At 38.2% G+C, this 20,896-nt stretch overlaps 1 long non-coding RNA gene across 1 annotated transcript; it reads right to left on the bottom strand.

The window, feature by feature from the left end:
- Positions 1 to 354: 354 nt before the first annotated feature.
- Positions 355 to 19,661, bottom strand: LOC144583343 (uncharacterized). The gene is made up of 3 exons (XR_013537086.1): positions 19,484 to 19,661; positions 8,603 to 8,705; positions 355 to 6,674 (listed from the first exon to the last, which is right to left on the bottom strand). It is a non-coding gene; the product is annotated as an uncharacterized LOC144583343 (long non-coding RNA).
- Positions 19,662 to 20,896: the final 1,235 nt, after the last annotated feature.

Here is a 20,896-nt window from a genome sequence, read left to right as displayed (position 1 = left end):
CAATGATGTGCACATTGTGATAATTTGCCAAATGGCTGTCTATATTCATTGCCTTCCCACCGCAGAATAAGAAGTGAGACGCAGGTGATGGGTTGAACTAGGCCACACTTTATTGCAAATCAGTTAGGCAACTGCTTGATAGAACCAGGGGCCTGCGGTAGTGCGGGATCAGATTTGGTGCCAAAGGTCTCACGGGACCCTCTCACCAACCTTATACAGTATGGGTGAGTCCCATGCCCCATTGTCTTGCGGTCCTTAAGACAGCATGACCCTGGACAGCGAAATATCAAGAACCCCCCCCCCCAGGCCTGTAAGTCCCCTCTCTTTGGTGACCCTCAGCCCGGGGAGGGCCCCAGCACATCCTACCCCCCACCACTGCAACCTTATGATCTGCAGTGCCTCAAGGTCAAACTTGCTCTCACCTCCATGGTATTCTATGGAACCTTGTTCCTTCCACACTACCCGCTGTGACCTAAACAATTAACAGGAATTCATAACATCAACAACCAGTACCCCATGCCAGTGTGGGATAGGTGAAAAATGTGTTTTGCGTTACTCCATTGGAGGATGGCAAAGAAGTCCTCTACTGCGATGAGTGCCAGCGGTCCCGACATTCTCAATCTGGATAAAAACTGGGATCAGTTTTCTGGGGGAAAAAAAGAAAATGCAAAAAATAAGCTTTAATATAGAATTTTTACCATAGGAACTAATGCAAAGCCAGTTAATCCGTCCTCTACCATTAGGGGGAGGATTTTTCTTCTTTTGACCTAAGATGAACTTAGGTCAAAAAAAGGGCAGGAAAGGAGGGAGTGAACACCTTGAAAACAGAACACCTTGAAAAGCACCTTTTCAATCAAGCCAAGCCAAGCACCTTTTAAGTAAAAAAAAAAAAGGGCAGGAAAGGAGGGAGGGAACAATGGGGGGAAAAGGAAAGAAAGAAAGAAGGTCATCACTGGGGCACATAGACCCCTCAGACAAAGGTTTGTGCTTTTAAGCACAAAGAGAGAGAGAGAGAGAGGACAATGGGGGGGGGGGAGAGTTTGGAGTCTAAAACACATTTTAAACAAAACACATTTGAGCAAACAAGCCAGCACAGCCCCTCATAGAATATTTTCTGATTTTAAGAAAAAAAGACTTTGGAGTCTAAATTTCATTTTACATGCTGCCTGCATCAGCAACCAGCAACCATTACTGTATTCCATCACAGAACTCCTCATCACAAAAAGAGAGCATGGGGGCGGGTAGAGACTTGAGTCTAAACCCTATTTTAAAGCCTGCCTGCCTGGCTGCCTGCATCTACAACCACCACAGCCCCTCACAGAATACTGTATTTTCTGATTTTAAAACAGACTTTAGAGCCACATTTTAACCACACACATTTTAAAACTAAAATCTATACTGCAAGACCCATCAGAGAACAGAAACATAACCCCTACCTAGCCCTACCCCCCACCAAGCTGCAAAAAAAAAACCTGTACAGTACAGTAAATACAGTGTACTCACCCAGAACAGGCAGTCTCTCTGTTTAAAAAAAGAAAGTCAAAAATCCAAAAATCATTCTTTAAAAAAAAAAGCAAAAAAACCCACAAACAGTCTGTACAGTATAGTGCCAGGCAATACCAGGCAGTACCAGGCAGTCTGAAGACTCTCTCCCTATCCACTCTCTAACTGTTTGGATGAGTGATGTTGCAGATAAGCACCCTCCTCACTGGCCAACGGTCAACTGAAAGTTCAAATTTCGCACTTTCCCTGCCTCCCCTGCATTTTTTTCATTCATATGTTGAAGCTCCGTTTGCAAGTAGAAGCAAAATTTTGAGAACGGAGCTGTTTGTAAGTTGGATTGTTCGTAGGTAGGGACATTTCGTAAGTAGTGGTTCCACTGTATCTTACATAGGGCTTGGCTAAGCAGCTCAATTGGAGCAGGCTGGAGCAAGCTAAATAGGTTGTGTTGAGGTTCCGTATGCCATTTGGTGCAATACTTGCATCCACATGGCATGCACACGTCAAGTGAGCTTATTTGGCCCACCTCCCTTAAGAAAAGAAAAGGAAAAGGAAAATAACATCTCCCTTCTTGCCCTCTACTGTCTGCTTCTTCTGGGAGGAAATTTTTCCCTATCACTCCCCCCATTAGTGTTGCCTTAATTATTTGAAAAAAAATAAACACAAAAGTTTTTGCTTCCTCCCTGTGACCCTCCATGGAAGAACAGAGGATTTAAAAAAAAATTCCAATAACATTAGGTGGCTAATCTTAACAATATTAAGAAATTGCACTAGATGTGGAATTTAATGTAGCAAGCTTCATTTTCGTCTGATCTGCGCAATTGCATGTGCTGGAAACAAACCAAACCAAACCAACCCTACCCACACCTAAAGAAAAGTAGCCTCTGCCATGGAGTCAGAGAGCTATGAGTAGGAATAGTTGGGGCTGAACAAGTTCACACTGGCATTTACATCATAACATTTTTGTATCAGATTTTCATCTACTCATATACTGAAATTCTAACGACTGTACATTTCTACAGGCATCACAACAGGTGTTTTTTCCTCTTAGAAGCCTTTGCTATGAAGGGGCTTGCTGTTTCCCTGAAAACTTCCACATGATGTGGGTGCTTGTTCAAAAATTGCCTTCACCTATGGTTCAAGCAGCACTCTGAAGCCATGCTCCGTGCTTCTAAGATCATTCCCTCAATCAAGCACAGGGAGAAAAGCATTTATGGAGGTCGCAGAGCAGAGTCAAAAATAGTGTCAAACATGAACATTCAGTTATGTTTTTTTGTCCTAATCTTTTCTGAAGTATTTCAGGTTTCTTCTTGCACAGTAACAGAACACACACGAACAAAGCAAGGTATAATGTGGGGAAATTTGATATACCATTATTGTGTTGCTATAATAAGAAGGGAGATGCAGAAAGCAAGAATTTGTTTATTCAGTCATGTACCCAATACTGACAGTTATTTCATCCAGGACAAGAAGGAAACTATTGTAGATTTTACAGAATGTGTTAGACATGAACACGGGGGAGGGGGTAGGTTGTGCGAACACAGAGAAATTCCTTTGGCCATTCAGTCTGCAGAAGACACATATGTGGTCTTGATTTTTTAGGTATAGTGCTGATAGCGATATAAGAACACAGGAAATTATCATATATAAGGACAGCATGTTTATTCAAGTCTTCTATAATGGAAACCTTTTCAGGGATTCCAGCAGATCACCTGATACAATCCTTTTCATTGGACATTCCAGAGTTTCAGTTTGGACCTTGCTACATGCATGCACCCTGCTAGGATAATTCACACAACCAAGTGATTCTGTTTGCATACTTATGGTGTGGTGATTGTTATGAAGCCCAGCTGTTAGGGAACATGTAGCCAATGCTTCCATTAGCTAAAACTGGAAAGTGAAAATCAAACAGTTTCAAAAAGAGCTTGTCACTCTGTGGGCAGGTTAAGATGGAAGCTGGCTTCTTATTAAATTCAGACAAATTGGAAGATGGGAACAAAAACCCACACTAAAATACTGTCAATCGTTTTTTGCTTCTTCCCCATCAAGTGTAGGTAATACTTCATGTACAAAATAGAGTGAGATCAATAGAATTATATTTTACAAGCTGACCAGTGTAGACTACGACAAATGATTCAAGAGGAGAAGTACCAAGTTTTTTCAGATGACTCTCTGAACACCAGAAATGGTAAGAAAGTATCTGATTTTTATGGGGATGTTGAAAAAAGCTTTAAATGAAGCAGGAAAAATCAAATAGGAATGTTAGTCAAATAATATAGACTCTATAATTCACATGTTTTAAATTATGTACACTATTCTACGCATATATCAGAAACTGCACTTTGATATAAGTCTTCAATTAACGAGGACACTGTTGAGTGAAATGACAGGAGAGAGCAGGTAACATAATATATTCGGGTTTTGAAACACTTAGTCACCAGATTTCAACCTTCAGAAAATGTTTGATGAAAATACACTGTGAACTCGTACGACATGCATTTCCTAATTTTCTTTGAAAACCTGTTCTAAGCTCACAGGATGTTGTTTCACAGAATAAAGAAATCTGTTTTCAGTTAACTTGAAATGTTATTAATTGCTCCACAGGTGCCTATTGTCTTGGCAAATGTCAGGGCAAATGTCAGACAGTCGCTTGTTAGAACTTCAAACACACCAATGATTTAGCTTGTTGGGAGGGGAGGTGAATACTAAATGTAATATCCAGATGATATTCCTTGTATTTGATTCTTTAGTTTGGCTGAAGTGCAAACTCATTTATAGTTGTACAGTAAGCAACTAGGGGATGCAGGCAGGATCTAAGATTACCAGATTAAGAGACTAAAGAATAATTGGGAAGCAGCAGTTTTCATAATAAACATGGAGTTACTCATGTGTAACCAGTGTGGTGTAATGCAGTGGTCCCCAACCTTGGGCCTCCAGGTGTTCTTAGACTTCAACTCCCAGAAATCCTGGCCAGCAGAGGTGGTGGTGAAGGCTTCTGGGAATTGCAGTCCAAGAACATCTGGAGGCCCAAGGTTGGGGACCACTGGTGTAATGGATAAAGTGATGGAGTAGAATTCTGGAGACTAAGGTTCAAATCCCCACTTGGCCATGGAAACTCACTAGGGCTTGGTACTGGTAAAGCTACTCCTTAAATATTTCACTTACCTTGAAAGCTCTATTGGGGTAGCTATGTCAGCTCTGATTTGACAGGTAGCAATTAACCAACTTATCATGTATAAATAGCCTGATTTTTTTTGGATGAAATGTTCAAAACAGGAAAAGTAGGTTGAAAACACAAAGTTCCACTTTTTGGACCTGGTTCTTTGAGCAGACGGTGAAAAGATAGTATTTTACACCCTAATCAGAATATTGCTAAGGCGTTTAAGACTTCATATTAGGCCCCTGTGCAACACCATTTAAAATGCAGCTAATTCAGTTTCAGAACATGATTTTATGAAGTGCTGCTAATGGCTGACTTGGCAGGCCACAAAATAATGCTGAAAGTGTTTTTGAACAAGGACACTTTGAAATAGAACTTCTATTAAATGCTTGCTTCAGCTAAGAATGTTTCTTCCAATACTGGATCTTTGGTTTAATGCTCAGGAGATCACAGTGATCACAGATTATCTAAAAAAGCTACCACAGGTGTGCCAAAATACTTGGGCATAGCTGGGTACTAAATATGTCCTGTGGCATTAAAAATGTTTTAAAAGCAGAAGAATAAAAAGCTTCACTCCTCAATTCAATCTTTTACAATTTTAAAAAAGATTTTGTTCTTTGAAATGGAGTAGGCTACTGTTTAAAAAATATAGTAAAAAAAACAACAACAACCCACAGGCACATGGATAAGCAAACCTGGGGTGGGGGAGGGGGAAATTGACATCAACAACCAGAATCCTCTAGCAAGCAAGTAGTCCATGCTCTAGATCAGATCTCTTGTTTTTGGAATCTAAAAAAAATTAGGCATTTAAGTTCTCCTGAGAAACCACTAATTTTTCCTCCTCACATGTGAGATGGTGAGGGTTTTTTGTTTTCCAGTCTTAAGCATTCCTCTCCACCATAAATTGCATCATTAAATTACAATAGGTTCTCTCTTGTTTAAATGAACGACATGAACCTTTATTGATCAATCAGTCAGGTTTTTTTTGGGGGTGGTGGTGGTGGCTGCTGTGTTATTGTGTGGTTTGTTTCTACAAAAAGAAAATATACTACAGTAGTTTGGCATGGAGACATTTTGCCTGAACTGCAGATGTCTTGTTGAGGTAAAGAGTGACAGTCTGATCCTCATGTTGGAAGCAAAGAATCTCATATAGATGAATGAAGTCTCAAAAGGCAGTTTTGTCTACTGGGAATTAGACATTTTGTGAGAATTCTCCACATCTCTTGTCTTTATGCCTCCAGTGTGTAAGAGTGTGCTTTCTGTACATGAAAGCAACAATATTACATAATGGCTGTTACTACTTTTGTGTAACAGATGGGTCTAGGTTGGCATCTTCAGTTTGATCTTGTGAACACATATCTGGTGCTACCTCATCCCTTGAAGGAAATGGATCCTGTTCATAGTCTGAAGGAGTATGAATGAAAGTATGCTTGTATGGATCAGTTTGTCATGTTCAAGAGGAAAAATATGTCAGATTCATTTTTCTTATCAAATTTTAGATGATGGTGATGAAGATGATGATTTAAACTTGTATAACACCCAATTAGTGCTAGGCATTATTCTGTGTGGTTTACATCTAAAGTAATATAAACATGAAATAATTCATGAATAATGTACTCAGAAATAAGTTCCATGTATAAACAAATAAGGCAACGATCAACTAATTAGTCAAAGATGCCTGCCCCCCAAAATTTACATCTTTAAAAATGAGCAAAACCATGCATTTAATCATCAGGGAAAATATATAGAATGTATATACATTAATAATGTTTAGAATTGTGCACATTAGGAAGAATGGGTAACCAAACACACACTTTTTATTGACGGAGGAACAACCTCTTTCACAATCTAATATGAAACAAAGAGGAGAAGAAAATGGGGGTGGGATTTGGTCACATACAACAAAACTCTTTCTTGGGAAGAGTAGCATGGAATAGGTTGCATCTGTGCAGGAAGCAGATCTTATAGCTGGTCCTAATGTTTTCAGGAGATGGATGTTCAAAGAGATCACACCCTGTGGAAATAAACCAGGAGAGGCATCAAAATTGAAGAAACTGAAGTACCTTGTGTGTTCTCCTACTTCTTCAAATCTACCTGTTTATGAGCAGGAAATTTATTTCGACTCAGGATTATAATGACATACTAGGTTGCTGTGGGGCAGCAACATCACTTAGAGAGGTCAGCTAAATATAGCCATTGCTGAAAATATCCACTTTTCTGATTTTACACAAAACTGCTTTAAGGAAGCTTGTGACTGAGAATAGCCAAAAATCCTGAAGTCAGTAAATTGTAATGACTGTTGAATTAATCTGCAGAAAGACATACATACACTTGATGCATGGGGAAATATATCCTGCTGATTTAACAACAAATATCTTGGTATCTGGAGGATCCCTTTCAACGTAACTTAAAATTAGATAAGTCATTGGTACTTGAAGGAGCACCTTTCCTTCTATCAACCTGACCTGACTGATCACTAAGATCTGCTGTGAAGGCCCTCCTGTGTGCCTAACCAGTGAGAATAGTTCATTATGTGGTGACATGTGGGAGAGCTTTTTCTGCCATAACACTCCAGTTATAGAATACCCTCCCCTTGGAGGCTTGATTGACACCAACATTGGCAACATTTTGGCACCAAGTCAAGATGTGCTAATTTATTAAAGCCTCAGGTGGCAAGGTTGAGGATCGCGGCCTGCACAGGTTTTATTGCAATGGTTTTAATGTTTGGGTGTATTAATTTTGTGTTGTTTGATTTTAAATTGTATACAATATCTTATGTTTCAAATATTGTTTTACACAGCTTTGTAACCCACCATAAGATACTATGATATAGGGTGGGCTATAAATGTTTGTATGTATGTATGTATGTATGAATGAATGAATGAATGAATGAATGAATGAATGAATGAATAAAATATCCTAAGAAGAACACTCATCTTACTTTGAATTTGTGCACCATAATAAAGTACTAAAGTAGACCATTTCTATTTTTAAAGCATTCAATGCTCCTGGGAAATGAAAGTATCAAATAGACCTTCTCTAGCACCAAAGAGAAAGCCATAAATTTGAAGTTTTATAAGGAAAGCATGTAGGTAGTTGAACTGATTTATTGAATATCTTATGATATGAGGATACCTTACGGCTCTTCAAGTCTGCATTTTGTTCCATAAATTCAGAGCTCATTAATTTGTCAAAATTTACTAACAATTAGTTCCATAAAATTGCCTACTAAGAAACTATAGACTCTAGTCCATCACTCCTGTCTTATGCTACCATATGCATTTTAGTTTAGACAGATAATTTATAGTTATTATCATTGTCGTGAACGTTATGGTAGCTTATCATATCTTTGTAGCTTATTCAACACAGCTGTTTTAAAGACTTATACATTATTTTCTTTCAAGACATGTCCTGTAAAAATGGGGACAGGAATAAACCCAAGAATAACAACAAATCCTTTTTCTAAATGGTACTTTGTTAGACCATGGATATGGCAATGACTTGTTCCTGTGAAGTTATTATTGCTATTTGCTCGCTGATAGTATATCAAATATATTATTGATTAACTCAGTTTATGCATTATTAAACTAAAGAGATGAAAATTAATCTAATATTAATTAAAAAAAGTAAAACAATGGAAAGTATAACTCACCACCACCACCACCACCACCACCACCACCATCATCATCATGTGCTAACAGAATTGGCATCAATTCTGACTTATGGTGTCTCTTTTTTCAAAGTTTTCCAAGTAGGGAATACTCAAAACTTGATTACTATTCTCTTCTTCTGAGGATGCCCTGGGACTGTGCAGCTTGTCCATGGTCGCGTAGGCTGACTCTACTCACAGAGGGCACAGTAGGAAATTGAATTAGATATCTCAGACCACTGGGATATCTGAGCCAGGCTCTTTTATAGCTGTACAGAAATCAGTGCACCTACCGTAAGAAGAACTGCTGTCAGCTTCTTCGGCCTCTGCCTTTTGAAATGACACTATGAATCTTCAATTGTATGTGCTAGGTTCCACTTCCCATGATTGGAGATCCTGTACAGATTAAGGATTTCTGATTGTGAGGAGAGATTTCTACATGAATATATGTATATGCATCTGGGCTCTTTATAGATGTTGAAACAAATGCCTGAATGATGGATGAGGATGTAGAGGAGTTGCTTATCAAATCTGCAAAGACATGTCTGCATGACATGAAGCTAGGAGGGATAACCAGAAGTATAGAGGACAGGATCAAGATGGAAAAATATCTTGGCAGGCTACAGCACAGAGCTGAAAAGAAGGGCTCATTCAGATGGACATTTGTCCTGCTGTTTGGTGCATTGCTGGGCCGGATTGCTGTTTTATTTTTCCAGCAACCACATGATGTTATTGCTAGAACAGATCAATTTGCCTTGGGTGCACCTTGGCCCACCCTTTCTTGAACCCTTGTCAGGGACTTCTACTTTTTTGTGGCTTTATGTTCTCTAATTAAGTCTGTTCCCACTGCATGCAATTGCTGGGAATAGAATAAAATTGAGCCTTACAGTTATCAAAGCTGCCAAGGCTCCTTCTGCGGTCAATTTCTACTATTGTGAAGTGGCTTAATAAGCTAGCCACTTCCGGATATTGACAAATAAAGACTTCCCCTGCTTCTCTGCAGAGGAGCAGGAAAAGTGAATTTTTAAAAAATTGTTAAACCATCACTGTTGTGCTGAATCACTTAGATCCCTTAGAAAGGGAAAGTGTTCAACTGACACTTGACAGTAGAAGTTGCTAGAGAGTTGTTTGAGGTCAATATGCCATTTGGATGTGCGGATCATGCCAAACGGCATACTGCTCTTCCCCTCACTCTCAAGACCCTACTAGAAAGAAGACAGAAGAACAGTCAGGTGGATAGGTAGAATTGTACTCAGAGAGAGCTTATCAATGGGTCTTTCTCAAACTGTGCAGAGGTAATGAATAGGGTACCACAAGGCTCAGTCCTGGGTATTGTGCTCTTCAACATTTTTATCAATGAGTTGGATGAGGGGGTACAGGGAATGGTTATCAGATTTGTGGATGACACAATATTGTGTGGAATAGCTAATACTCTGGAAGACAGAAACAAAATTCAGAAAGATCTTGATAGACTCAAGCACTGGACAACAGAATAAAATTTAACAGGGATAAGTGCAAAGTTCTACACCTAGGACAAAAAATCCCAAACACATAGTTATAAGATGGGGGATATTTGGCTCAGCAATACTATGTACATGAGAGAAAGATAATGGAATTATTGTAGACCACAAACTGAATATGACTTAACAATGTAATGTGCCTGCAAAAAAAGGTAAACACTATTTTAGGCTTCATTGACAGAAATATAGTCTCCAAATCCCATGAAGTTTTAATTCCCCTCTATTTGGCACTGGTTAGGCCTCATCATGAGTCCTGTGCTCAGTTCTTGATACTGCTCTTTAAGAAGGAGCCTGATAAACTGGTACAAATTCAGAGAAAGCAACACGTATGGTAGGGGGACTGGAATCCAAGCCCTATGAGGAAATACTGAAAGAACTGGGCATGTTTAGCTTTGAGAAAAGTAGACTAAGGGGAGATATGATTGAGCTTTTAAGATAATTAAAAGATTGTCATACAGAGGAGGGTCAGGATCTGCTATTGATCATCCCAGACTACAGGACAACACACACACACACACACACACACACACACACACACACACACACACACACACACACACACACACACACACACACACACACACACACACACACACACACACACACACACACACACACACTACCATGCAGACATTATATTTTTCATTCTGGGCCATGAACAAATTTTGATTCAACCCCTACTTAGAATTACAAAAGTTATGGTTCTTTATTTTATGTTTCATCCATATACATTCATAATAGAAGCCTCTTTGGAAAATGCTGGAGAAAATCAATATTTACTTATTCAGTTTATTATATGTATTATGTTTTTACCCACTTTTTTGTTTGGGTATCATACTTACATCCTAGCACAGTTTGAAATCTTCCAGTATCCTCCTATGCAGATATCTGTCAGGGTCATACCAGTAAGTTTTAACAGCACTATAGTACAGTGTATATCAAGATAGAATGCAATGAACTTGCTTTAAAGTAAGCAAGAGATAAAAGCTGTCCAGTGTTTGGCTGCCTTTGCTCAGGTGATTTGAAAAAGGGAAGCAAACAACTCAGTCAACGTCACCTGACCGAGAGAGAGCTGGTATAAGCTGGTTGCAGTCAACTCTTTCAGCTTTTTTTGCAATGTCTGATGAATCAGAGTACAATACATTCAAGGTACTATGAATAATTCATCAGTACAGTCACGGTAAATTGTTCAGCTATAAATATGTTGAAACAGAATCCAATGACAGCATAATTAATAAGGGCCATGGCACTTTGACTGGTTGAAGATGCCACCATTGTGCCAAAGAATAATTATAACTTTCTCAGACTTCCTGCTAAAATGTTTAGTCTCACCTAATGCATATATTGCATGAAAAAAAACTATAAATAATACATTCCTGACATTTTCTTAGATGTTCCCTCCACTTGGGCTTTAACCTGTTTCTCTTTGTACTAGTCCTCCTTTATTCTGACCCTTTTTCTCTTTATTATATTTTCTTAATTTATACTGGTATCCACATGTGTGTGCTTTTAAAATACAGAAAAGCTTTCCAGTACAAGAGCTAAGGGAAACCTGAATCTCAAGAGCCACCAAATCCAATTTTGTGCAAACATAAAAACACAGCTCTGAAAATCTGGTGAAAAGCAGAACAAAATATGCAAATAATTCATCTTGCTGTTTTATGACCTATCTGTTCAAACTCTCAAACCAAACACTAGCTATTGGGCCATATATTATCAAAGCAGATTGGAAGAGGAAAGTAAGTATACTTCAGATTCTCAGATTAAACAGATGACTGTTAAAGTCAGACATGGCATAACATGATGCTAGCAATTAAGTTCAGTATGTTCGACCCATCCTATTCTGATGACAGGAAAATATGCAGGCGCAGTGAGCTGAAGCAACCAGCATCTGATAGATTACCCCTTCCAAATCATCTGTTGTCCGACAGGTTTGTTATGTTGCCATGTACCACCAAAGTCGTACAGTTTTTTTCTATGACCAAATTTTTTTTCGTGGTCCAGCAAGTCTACTGGGCTTTTTTTCACCTCTGAGTACTCCCCCCACCCCCCGAGCCAGTGGAACATATTGGAAGAAAAAAATATGTGCCATTACACTTTTGGCATAAACAGAAAGCACAGATTTGGTTTGATCTGATCTGATTTTATTTTTCTTCTATGTTGTGTTTTCTGACTGGGTATTCTGAACATTCCACACACAAATGTTCCTTTGGACATGAGGCATTTTTACAACCCACAATAAACTGGAATTTCCATGGGGGCGGGGTCAAAAAAGTCAATTCACTCAGTGCAGTTTATAAAAATTGAAATGCACAAGCCCAAAATGTGTGCATCCACATGTATGCACACAACATGCTTAGTAGATTAAATATTTCTTGCCAATTTTCCACAAACAAAACAACTTTTTCCTGTACAATAGATCCATATTTTTTTTTAAAAAAAAGATGTGATGGTAGATCCCTGATAGAGCAATTTGCCTACAGATAAATGAGAATTATCATAACCATAGCTGCTGAAAGTCTTTTAAAAACACACAGGGCGAATAGTATCTTTCATTTTGCTTCCTTGATGAGTATCAGAACCTCATTTGTGTTTGTGTTTGATTATAGGATCTCCATGCTGCATATTATTCCCCTCATCTTCTGCTGTAGTCTACCAAGCCATTTGGAATTTGAACATCTCAGGTAAGGCAATAGTATAAGGCCATATGGGAGGATAATGTGAGAATGAAATAGGAATAGTTAAAAAAACACACAAACATAAATGAACCAGAGGCAATACTTTTCCAAGCAACCACCTGAGACTTTTAAACGCTCCCTGACAGAAAGCTGATATAGTCAGCTGCCCAAAGATATGTCAAATGAAAGTTGAAGCCCTTTTACTATAGTTCCCAAACCCACCTTCTATAAAAAGTGGCAGAGATTTAAGGTAACCAGTGTTCTGCCACATTAGAATTGTCAAATGTAAATGCCATTTCCTCCTGAAGGACATATTAGTTCTTTGTTTCAGCAAAACAAAACAAAGCAAAAGCAAATGAATTTTGAAGAAAAAAAAAACCTTTCCCTCAAATCTTGTCTTCCCTCTTTTCTTTCTCTTTGATACACACTTCATATTTTTTGCACATCCTTCCCTATGTGGCAATTTCCCACTTCGCTGCTGGCAGGAGGCAATGCTAATGTACTCCTACTTCTTGGTAATTATTCCTGATTGATATTAGTTATTATCAAAACACATTCTTTTCTCGTTTCAGATGAAAGCCACAATGAAATACAACTGATTGGAGAATTAGGTTTTTTCATGAGTGACAGGATATTGCAATTCTGAAATTTTAATTTTCCCAGGACCCATTTCATCCCTCAGTGAGTGAAGAGTTATTTGCTTTTCGTCTGCTTTAATTGAGAATCACAATACTTTCCATTTGGAATCACTTGAGACTTCTTTAATTAGTTAGGATTTCTATGTAGCAAGGAACTGCAGAATTAGCCCAGTTCTGACCTAACAGTATGTGTTTGACTTTTGTACTGTCAATGAAATGTTCAGATTTAAGAGGCTTTTGAGAAAGGAAAGAGAGCTGGGGGAAAATGAACCAGTTCTCTGCTAGATATGTATGATTGATTTTAACCAGCTAGATAATTGTGATCAGTTCTGACATCAAGACAGAGATTCCCTAAGCCCTATTTGGGAACAAAAAAGCATATACAGTAAACATGGAAGGAGGAGGAATATGTTAGCTGTCACAGTTCCAGAAGTATTTAACTGTTATTATTAGACACGGGCTATTTGTATTTGTATCGCTAGCTATTCATATTTGTATCGCAGAACTGAGTAGTCCACCCACTGGTCACCATGCAGTGCTGGGGTCCTTCGTTGTTGTGCCAATCTGAGAAGGAGCCTGGCCAGTGCTTCCCCACCTCATCAGCTGAGTTGGGAGACTCCCCTATTCTGCCTCCTCACAGCAGAGAACTGACATACTGATAAGAGGACGCTAGCATGTGGAATTGAACTATATTGAATTACATTGTTCATGAATGTTTCTGTTTCCAGCATTTTGGAGGTCCAAGGGATATCTTCTGAAGAAGTAAAAATACCACAAAACGAGCTTAGTGGACAATTATATATACTCAGAGCTCATCAATTACTCCAAGGATCCAAGACTTTGACTACATTTGAATGGACTTTTTACTCAACACTTCTGGACCTTAGACTTTGATCTTTTATGCATAGGAACACTGAACTGCACACATTAATATTGGAGAACTTGCTTAGTATTATTTATTTGCTTAGTATCAGACCGAACATTGTTAACATATATTGTTTGATGGTTTGATATAAGTTGTTGACACACTTTTGTTGATATTTTTGCATATTATACACTAATGTTTTAAGTTTTGTTTAGCTGAGATACGGAGTTTCCTGTGTTTGTTTATCCTCACCAGAATGGTCAGCTGTGCTGGGAGATGGGGAAGCGCCAACTGGGGTCTTTCTCAGATTGGCGTGATGACAAGGATGAAAGGCCCCAGTGCTGTGTGGCGACTGGTGAGTGGACCAGCTGGTTCTGGGGGAGGGAAGAGAATGGGTCTCCATGGCACCTGTGGCGCTGCTAGTCATACTCATATCCCCAGGGATACGAATATGAATAGCCCATGTCTCCTTCTCTTTTTAAAGAACTATTCCATTACCTTCAGGTTGTCTCTGTGATGCCAGTGGTTAACGTATCTTCTACATGGCATAATAGTTCATTGTGCCACAAGGTCTCCCATCAGAGATATGTCAGCCCCCTCCCCAATTATTAAATTGTTAAAAATGGCACTGTTCGAAGAAGCCTTTAGGGACATTTTCCTGCACACATGCACACACAGGTTGGACCCATGGCTTAGTTTTATCACAGAAGGGAGTTGACATTACTAATTCAGTTAATTAGGTGAAAAACAAATTAATAAAACAGAAAAAAGAAAAAAACATGATTGCACCTTAGAGACCAACTGTTATCTTTTTTAATGTGAGCTTTTGTGGACACGTCCACTCCATCAGATATAAGAGGAGTAGATGTAACATGGCAGATATTTAGGCATGGCATCAAGGTTGTGATACAGTCTTCTACAACTCATTCAGTTATTTAGGTATTTAGATATTAGTTCTAGTTTATAATTTGCTTCCCTTTTTATTTGGATGGAGGTGGTGGCTTGTATGAGTTTCCTTTTCGGTTTTTGTCTGTTGTTTGTTGTATTTTGTATGTGTTTGACCTCCCTCACTTCACCCCATGATTCTCTCTTATTAGGGGAGGAACAAACCAAAAATCCTGGTCCAGACATAAAGCTAAACAAACCACAAACTGAGGTTTGTGGTTTGTTCAGAATCTTCTGATATATATATATAGGAGCAGTCAAGCTGCATCCACCAGTATACTTCCTTATTCCAGTAATTATCCCTGAACCAGCCTATGGTTTCAGAGTTGCAGATTGGAAATGGGGTTGGCTTTTACCCCAATGGGCGAGTGGGTGTAACAGAGATTATCTGAGGCTATTCTCAGATGCAGTTAATTAGATTTATTGAAATCACAGCAGATGAACAGAGAATATAATGAATGAAATGAAGGCACAACAGAAAATAAACCAGAGGAAATCAATACTTTTCTAACACAATACAATACAATGATGGCTGGCCCCATTTTTGCTGTCCTTCCGCAAGCAGGCAAATACCTTCCTCTTTAGACAAACTTTCTCTGAGTGACTGGTTGCCTGAGTGGAATTTTTAAACCAATTGTTGTACCTTACTGCTTTGAAAGTGTTTTGGTGTTGCTTATGTTTTTAGTATGGTATTTGTTAAATCATTTGTAGTACTGTATTTGTATGCTCACTGTTCGTAGGTTCAGTATCATCTTCAAATGTTGTAACCTACCTTCGGTCCTTTTAAAGAAAAAGGTGGGGTAAAAATAGAACAAATGAACAAGCAAACAAGCAAACAAGCAAACAAATATCTGCAGCAGTCCAATCCGCATGTCCATATGCCTTTTGCCCAGTGCACCCTTGGATTCTAAAAGTAAGATTTGAGTAACAAAGATCAGGTGAGTACTTAGTTGTAAATACTGAATTCTTCAAGTATTCTTATTCTAGAATATTCAGAATAATGGGAATTTTTAATACTCTACAAATTCTATCCTTTACAACCCAAAAATAGGTCATACATTATGATCTGTCCTTTTGGTGAGTAATAAACATAAACTGTCAACACATTTTTTAAAAGACTGTGATGGTTCATTATGTCTCTGATGGCTATATTGAGAAAACTTGGTATTAGAGGAGACCAGGCAACACTTACAGGACTGCTGCACAACATACCTACTCAAAAGTAAACTCTACTGAGTACAAAGGCCTAAATCAACAAATCTTCTCCTGTGAGCCTTAAAACTAGAGTTAGGATAGGCACGTTTCAAAATCAATATGAATTACTGATTTATTTTGATATTGCTGATTTTTTGTTGTTAAACGAGGCAAATAAAATCTTGCTGACAGTGGTGACAAATTACATGATGAAGAACCCTAGAGACCTCTAGTTCCTTGGTAGAGACAGTTTGTAGCAAATACGCTGGCCAGCATACACCAAACTGTCAGATGGGAGATGAATAAAGATGATAGATTATTCCTGATTGTGGATATATATATGTCACATACACCCAGTTCCCCTGTTTGTTCTTCCAAACAACCTAGGTTCACTTTCGGGTATGACATTTACTTTTCAACCCTTTTCACTGCCACCGGAGGATTTATTCCTCAAATATGACTCTTAATCAGTGTTATTCAATAAAACAATGTTTATTTAAGTGTTTATAAGTAAATCATATAAAGTAAATCATGGATGGTCTTATTTTATTCATTCAATAAACTGTGCTTTGATAACATTTATATTTGCTTATGTAGAATCATGTTAATCAAGGTATTTATTCATTTCTTATCTTGTTTTCTATCTCTCTATTCTTCTCTAACACAATACTGATCCTTTCTCTCAAACTTATATCCTTAACTGAAGTCCCTAACTCTAATTCTGTCTTCCATTTTTCTTATATTTCCTTAGTTCCGCCCCTTCTGTTCAACCATTGGTTGATATATCAAGGTTCCATTGTGATGCATAAGAGTGGTTACTGACTTGTCTGTCACAATATATTTAAAGAAAAAGTTCATCTATTCATTCCCTGCCTGGAATCCTATTTCATGCCTGGTCAGAGAACATAATTGACTTAAAGGTGTTGTTGGGAAGTTCTTACTTTGGACTGATGGAAGTTAATTTGACTGCTATTCATGTCTAGCAAGCAACTGCTAATAAATCCTAAAGAAATGTGTCATGCAATTGTTGCTTAATTCCAACATTTGGACAAGTACATGTCAGAAAGTAAAATATTTGCTGTGCTTTTTAGGATGCAAATATTAGTTAAGAACCTTAATGTTGTTGGGTTTCTGTGTGAATTAGGATCTGAGCTTTCATTTGCCGAAATGTACATAGACAATGTACTATAGCTATAATAATCTAATTCATTTTGTATGTCCCCCATTATCGTAATTCTTGAATGTCTGACAGTGTAGTGCGTCCTTCATTCATCTACCCATCCCATGAAGTTTTCACTGGAAAGACTAAAGGTGTTCTCTGTTAAGCATTTTAAAAATGTACTTTATTTAATGTACAAAAGGTTTCTAAATCTATCTGCTGTATTTATTCAGTATGAAATTTCACCACTCCAAGTTTCTTCACTAAAACCTTTCCCCTAAAAAAACAAAACAAAAAAAAATCACAAAGTCTTGTATTGAATCATAGAATTTAAATATAGGAGAAAGAGAGAGACTGTTTCAGTCAGCTGGTTCTTGTTAATCAGCACTTGGTTGTACAGGACCAGGGTAGTAGCAGAGCACGGGAGAACAGTGTTATTGAAATTGCCTGCCTCAACTATTTATAGGCATCAACTAAGTCTCACCCTTTGCTTCTGAATGATGTAGCACCAGCATTTCGGTGCGAAATGCAAAACTCCCAGGTAATGTTCATATCAGCAAACTGGCTTAATAACTCCAGACCCCTTGATCTTTAATGAGTTGTGTTGCTTCCACATGCATGATACGGCCTTCTGAACTTCTTAGCAATGCACAAACATGAGGCGTACACTACAGAGGTTTAGCTAATATATTCTCTATGCTGCCATGGTTTTGTAATATGCAACTGAAGTACCATCACTGCCTAATGTTGAATTTATATTCTCATTCTGTATGCAATACAGCTATTTTTGTGGGGTGAACAAATATCTCTGTTGGAAGTCACACAGCTTACAGTATGTCTCTTTGGCATCATGGTGGCCTTGTGAGCTAACTGAACAAAGGCAACAAATGAAGCCAAAGCAAGTAAGCATTGTTATGCTGATGCTCTCCTAATGTATGCCAGAAACATATTTAAATGCCACAAATCCTAGGAGGAAGGGTAAAGTTTGTAAGTAATGCATTCTGCATTATGAAATTACCTGTTACTTTTGGGGGGAGGGGGAATAAAGGTCTAACAATATTATTTTTACAATTTAAATAAAAACTGGTGACATTATTGCTTTCTTGCTATTTTTCTCATTACTTGTCACTTTTCTTATTACTTCAGGGGATCTAAAATTCTTTTGGGGAACATTCTGGGATTCCTCCCCCCCCCATTTTTATAACATACTTTTACCTCTAAAGGAATGAAAAAGTACCTAATAACAAAGGGAGGTAAAACAATGAGTTATTTAATTCTTCCTTGCAAAGTTACATGGAAATAATATATATTTGCATGTTGGTTCTAACCTATAAAGCCTTAAATGGCTTGGGCCCAAGCTGTTTTAAGGGCTGCATCTCCCTTATGAGCCTGTTTTATTGTTAAAATCAGCATGAGAAGCTGCCTTGGGTCCTTTTAAGGAGAAAGAGGAGGTAAAAGCATTTAAAAATAATAAAGAAGAAGAAGTAGTTACAAGTTACCTTTTTTGGACTTTCTTCTAATAATACAATACTTAAAAAAATTATTTTCTAAAGAAGTAATCTAAAGGAGAATAGAGATCAGCAGTGATGGAGGTGTATATACCATTATGCATGTGGCCCTTTTAAAGAAGAGAAAAGGGAAAACAGGAAGCAGTCACAGTGGCCACAGTAGCCAGCCATGTACAAAACTCCTAGTATAAAGTACAAACTATGATCCCTCCATGAAAGTTTGGTTCAAGATGAAGCAGCCTTAGAGTGGCTGGGGCCGTGGCCAGACTGGGATGCTAAGCCATGACCAGTTTCACTGTCAGACTGGGTAGATCATGACTGTGGTAGCAGATTTTAGTTTCTGGATTTAATGCTGTAAACCAAGGGGAATATGAGGCATGCTTGGGTCTAAGATTACTAGTTGTGCTGTGCAAGAGTTGTCTTGTAAATGTGCTTTAAATTGTTCTAAATGTAAAAATCAGTAGTTATAATTAAATTTGCTTAGCGTTGTAGTTTATTTTTAGTTCTAATTTTTTTAAAAGTTGTATGCACTGCCTTAGGTCTCTTTGTTGAGAAAATGATAGGTATTAAGATAAATAAATGAAATGCAAATTAAAAAAATATGAAAGGAAGGGGGAGAAATTTCAGAGAAATTGTTATGGATAAGGTTCAGGATTTAAGTGCTTACCTTACTTCGGAGGTAGTCAAGGAGCATGTGCACACCTCTTGTCTTTCCCTGTACGAAGATGTCTGTGCCAGCCAGCTGGTTCCCTTGCTGCCTACGCTTCAGTTAAAGCCCCAGGGAAAGTGTCATTAGCTAACTGCTTTCACAAAGTTTATTTCTGGTCAAGACATTTGGGCAGATGGAGGAGGTGCAGAGTGATGAAGATGTCTGTAATAGAAATAACAATTTAGCACTTCTGGCTACTTTACAGTAAGTTCTAAAATATAACCAAAATACATTTTTGAAGGCTGTGAGAATGAGGCAGAAAAATGGAAACTCCTTTCATAGGAAAATATAAGTTTGAGAAATCAGAGGACAAATCATGACATGGCAGTAGCTTCTTTTTCTTGGACCCAAAAATAGCCCCGCCCTCCTTTTGCCTACTTTGAGGTTTACAGGGAAGGAGGCATCAGGAGGTATTGCAATCCGAAAACATTTTGGGTCTCAAGTTTGAGCCACTGGCTTAGAGAAAATAGACAAGTGTGTTACCCACTCTCATAATACTTGAATAATGAGCAATTCTGAATGGAAAAAAGGACACATTATTTCACACCTCACACTATTAAACCATGGAATGTATTACCACAAGATGTAATGATGGCTTGCCAACCTGGATAACTTCGAAGGGGAATTAGAGAAGTTTGTGGAGGGTAAAACTATGTTTCTAGGAAGGACAGTGCTTGCTTGCTAATGGAAGGGTCTCCAGCTTTCCACTGCTATAAAATAATTTGAATAGAGCCATAAGTAACAATCCTCTTTTGTTTTAGAACTGAATGGGAATCTGTTCCAGGGAGAAACATCTTTGGAATAACCAGGTCATGAAGAATTATTTTCAAAAACAGAGGCTCAGGGGAACCAAAAAATTACCACACATCTGAAATAACTATTCATAGGCAAGCTAAGGTGGTAGAATATTTCTGTACTGGAAAGCCAATGCATGGGAGGCCAAGATGAAGCAGAGGTGTCATAGGAAGTAGGTGTAGTGGCATACCTCGTCAGGGACCAGAGTGTCCTAAAGGAGACAGGGGCTGCACATCTTTCTTCCTTCTCAGTTCTCCTAGGCTGCTGCCTTTTTTCCTGTAGAGGGAGTAACTAACTAACTAACTAACTAACTAACTAACTAACTAACTAACTAACTAACTAACTAAGTAAGTAAGTAAGTAAGTAAGTAAGTAAGTAAGTAAGTAAGTAAGTAAGTAAGTAAGTAAGTAAGTAAGTAAGTAAGTAAGTAAGAAATTAAAATTCCACCGCTGCCAGGAGCTCCTTGGAACATTCCTATTACTACATTGCTCACAATAAATTAGCTATTTCTGGCAGAAGGCAGGATAACGAGCCTCTCTGCCAGGTCACTGAGTGGCTAATCCATCACTAGCAACA

This window comes from Pogona vitticeps, chromosome 5 (genome assembly GCF_051106095.1).
Source record: "Pogona vitticeps strain Pit_001003342236 chromosome 5, PviZW2.1, whole genome shotgun sequence".
Classification (NCBI taxonomy): Eukaryota; Metazoa; Chordata; class Lepidosauria; order Squamata; family Agamidae; genus Pogona; species Pogona vitticeps.
Note: the sequence above shows the minus strand (reverse complement) of the source record. Positions and strands in the feature narration are given on the sequence as shown.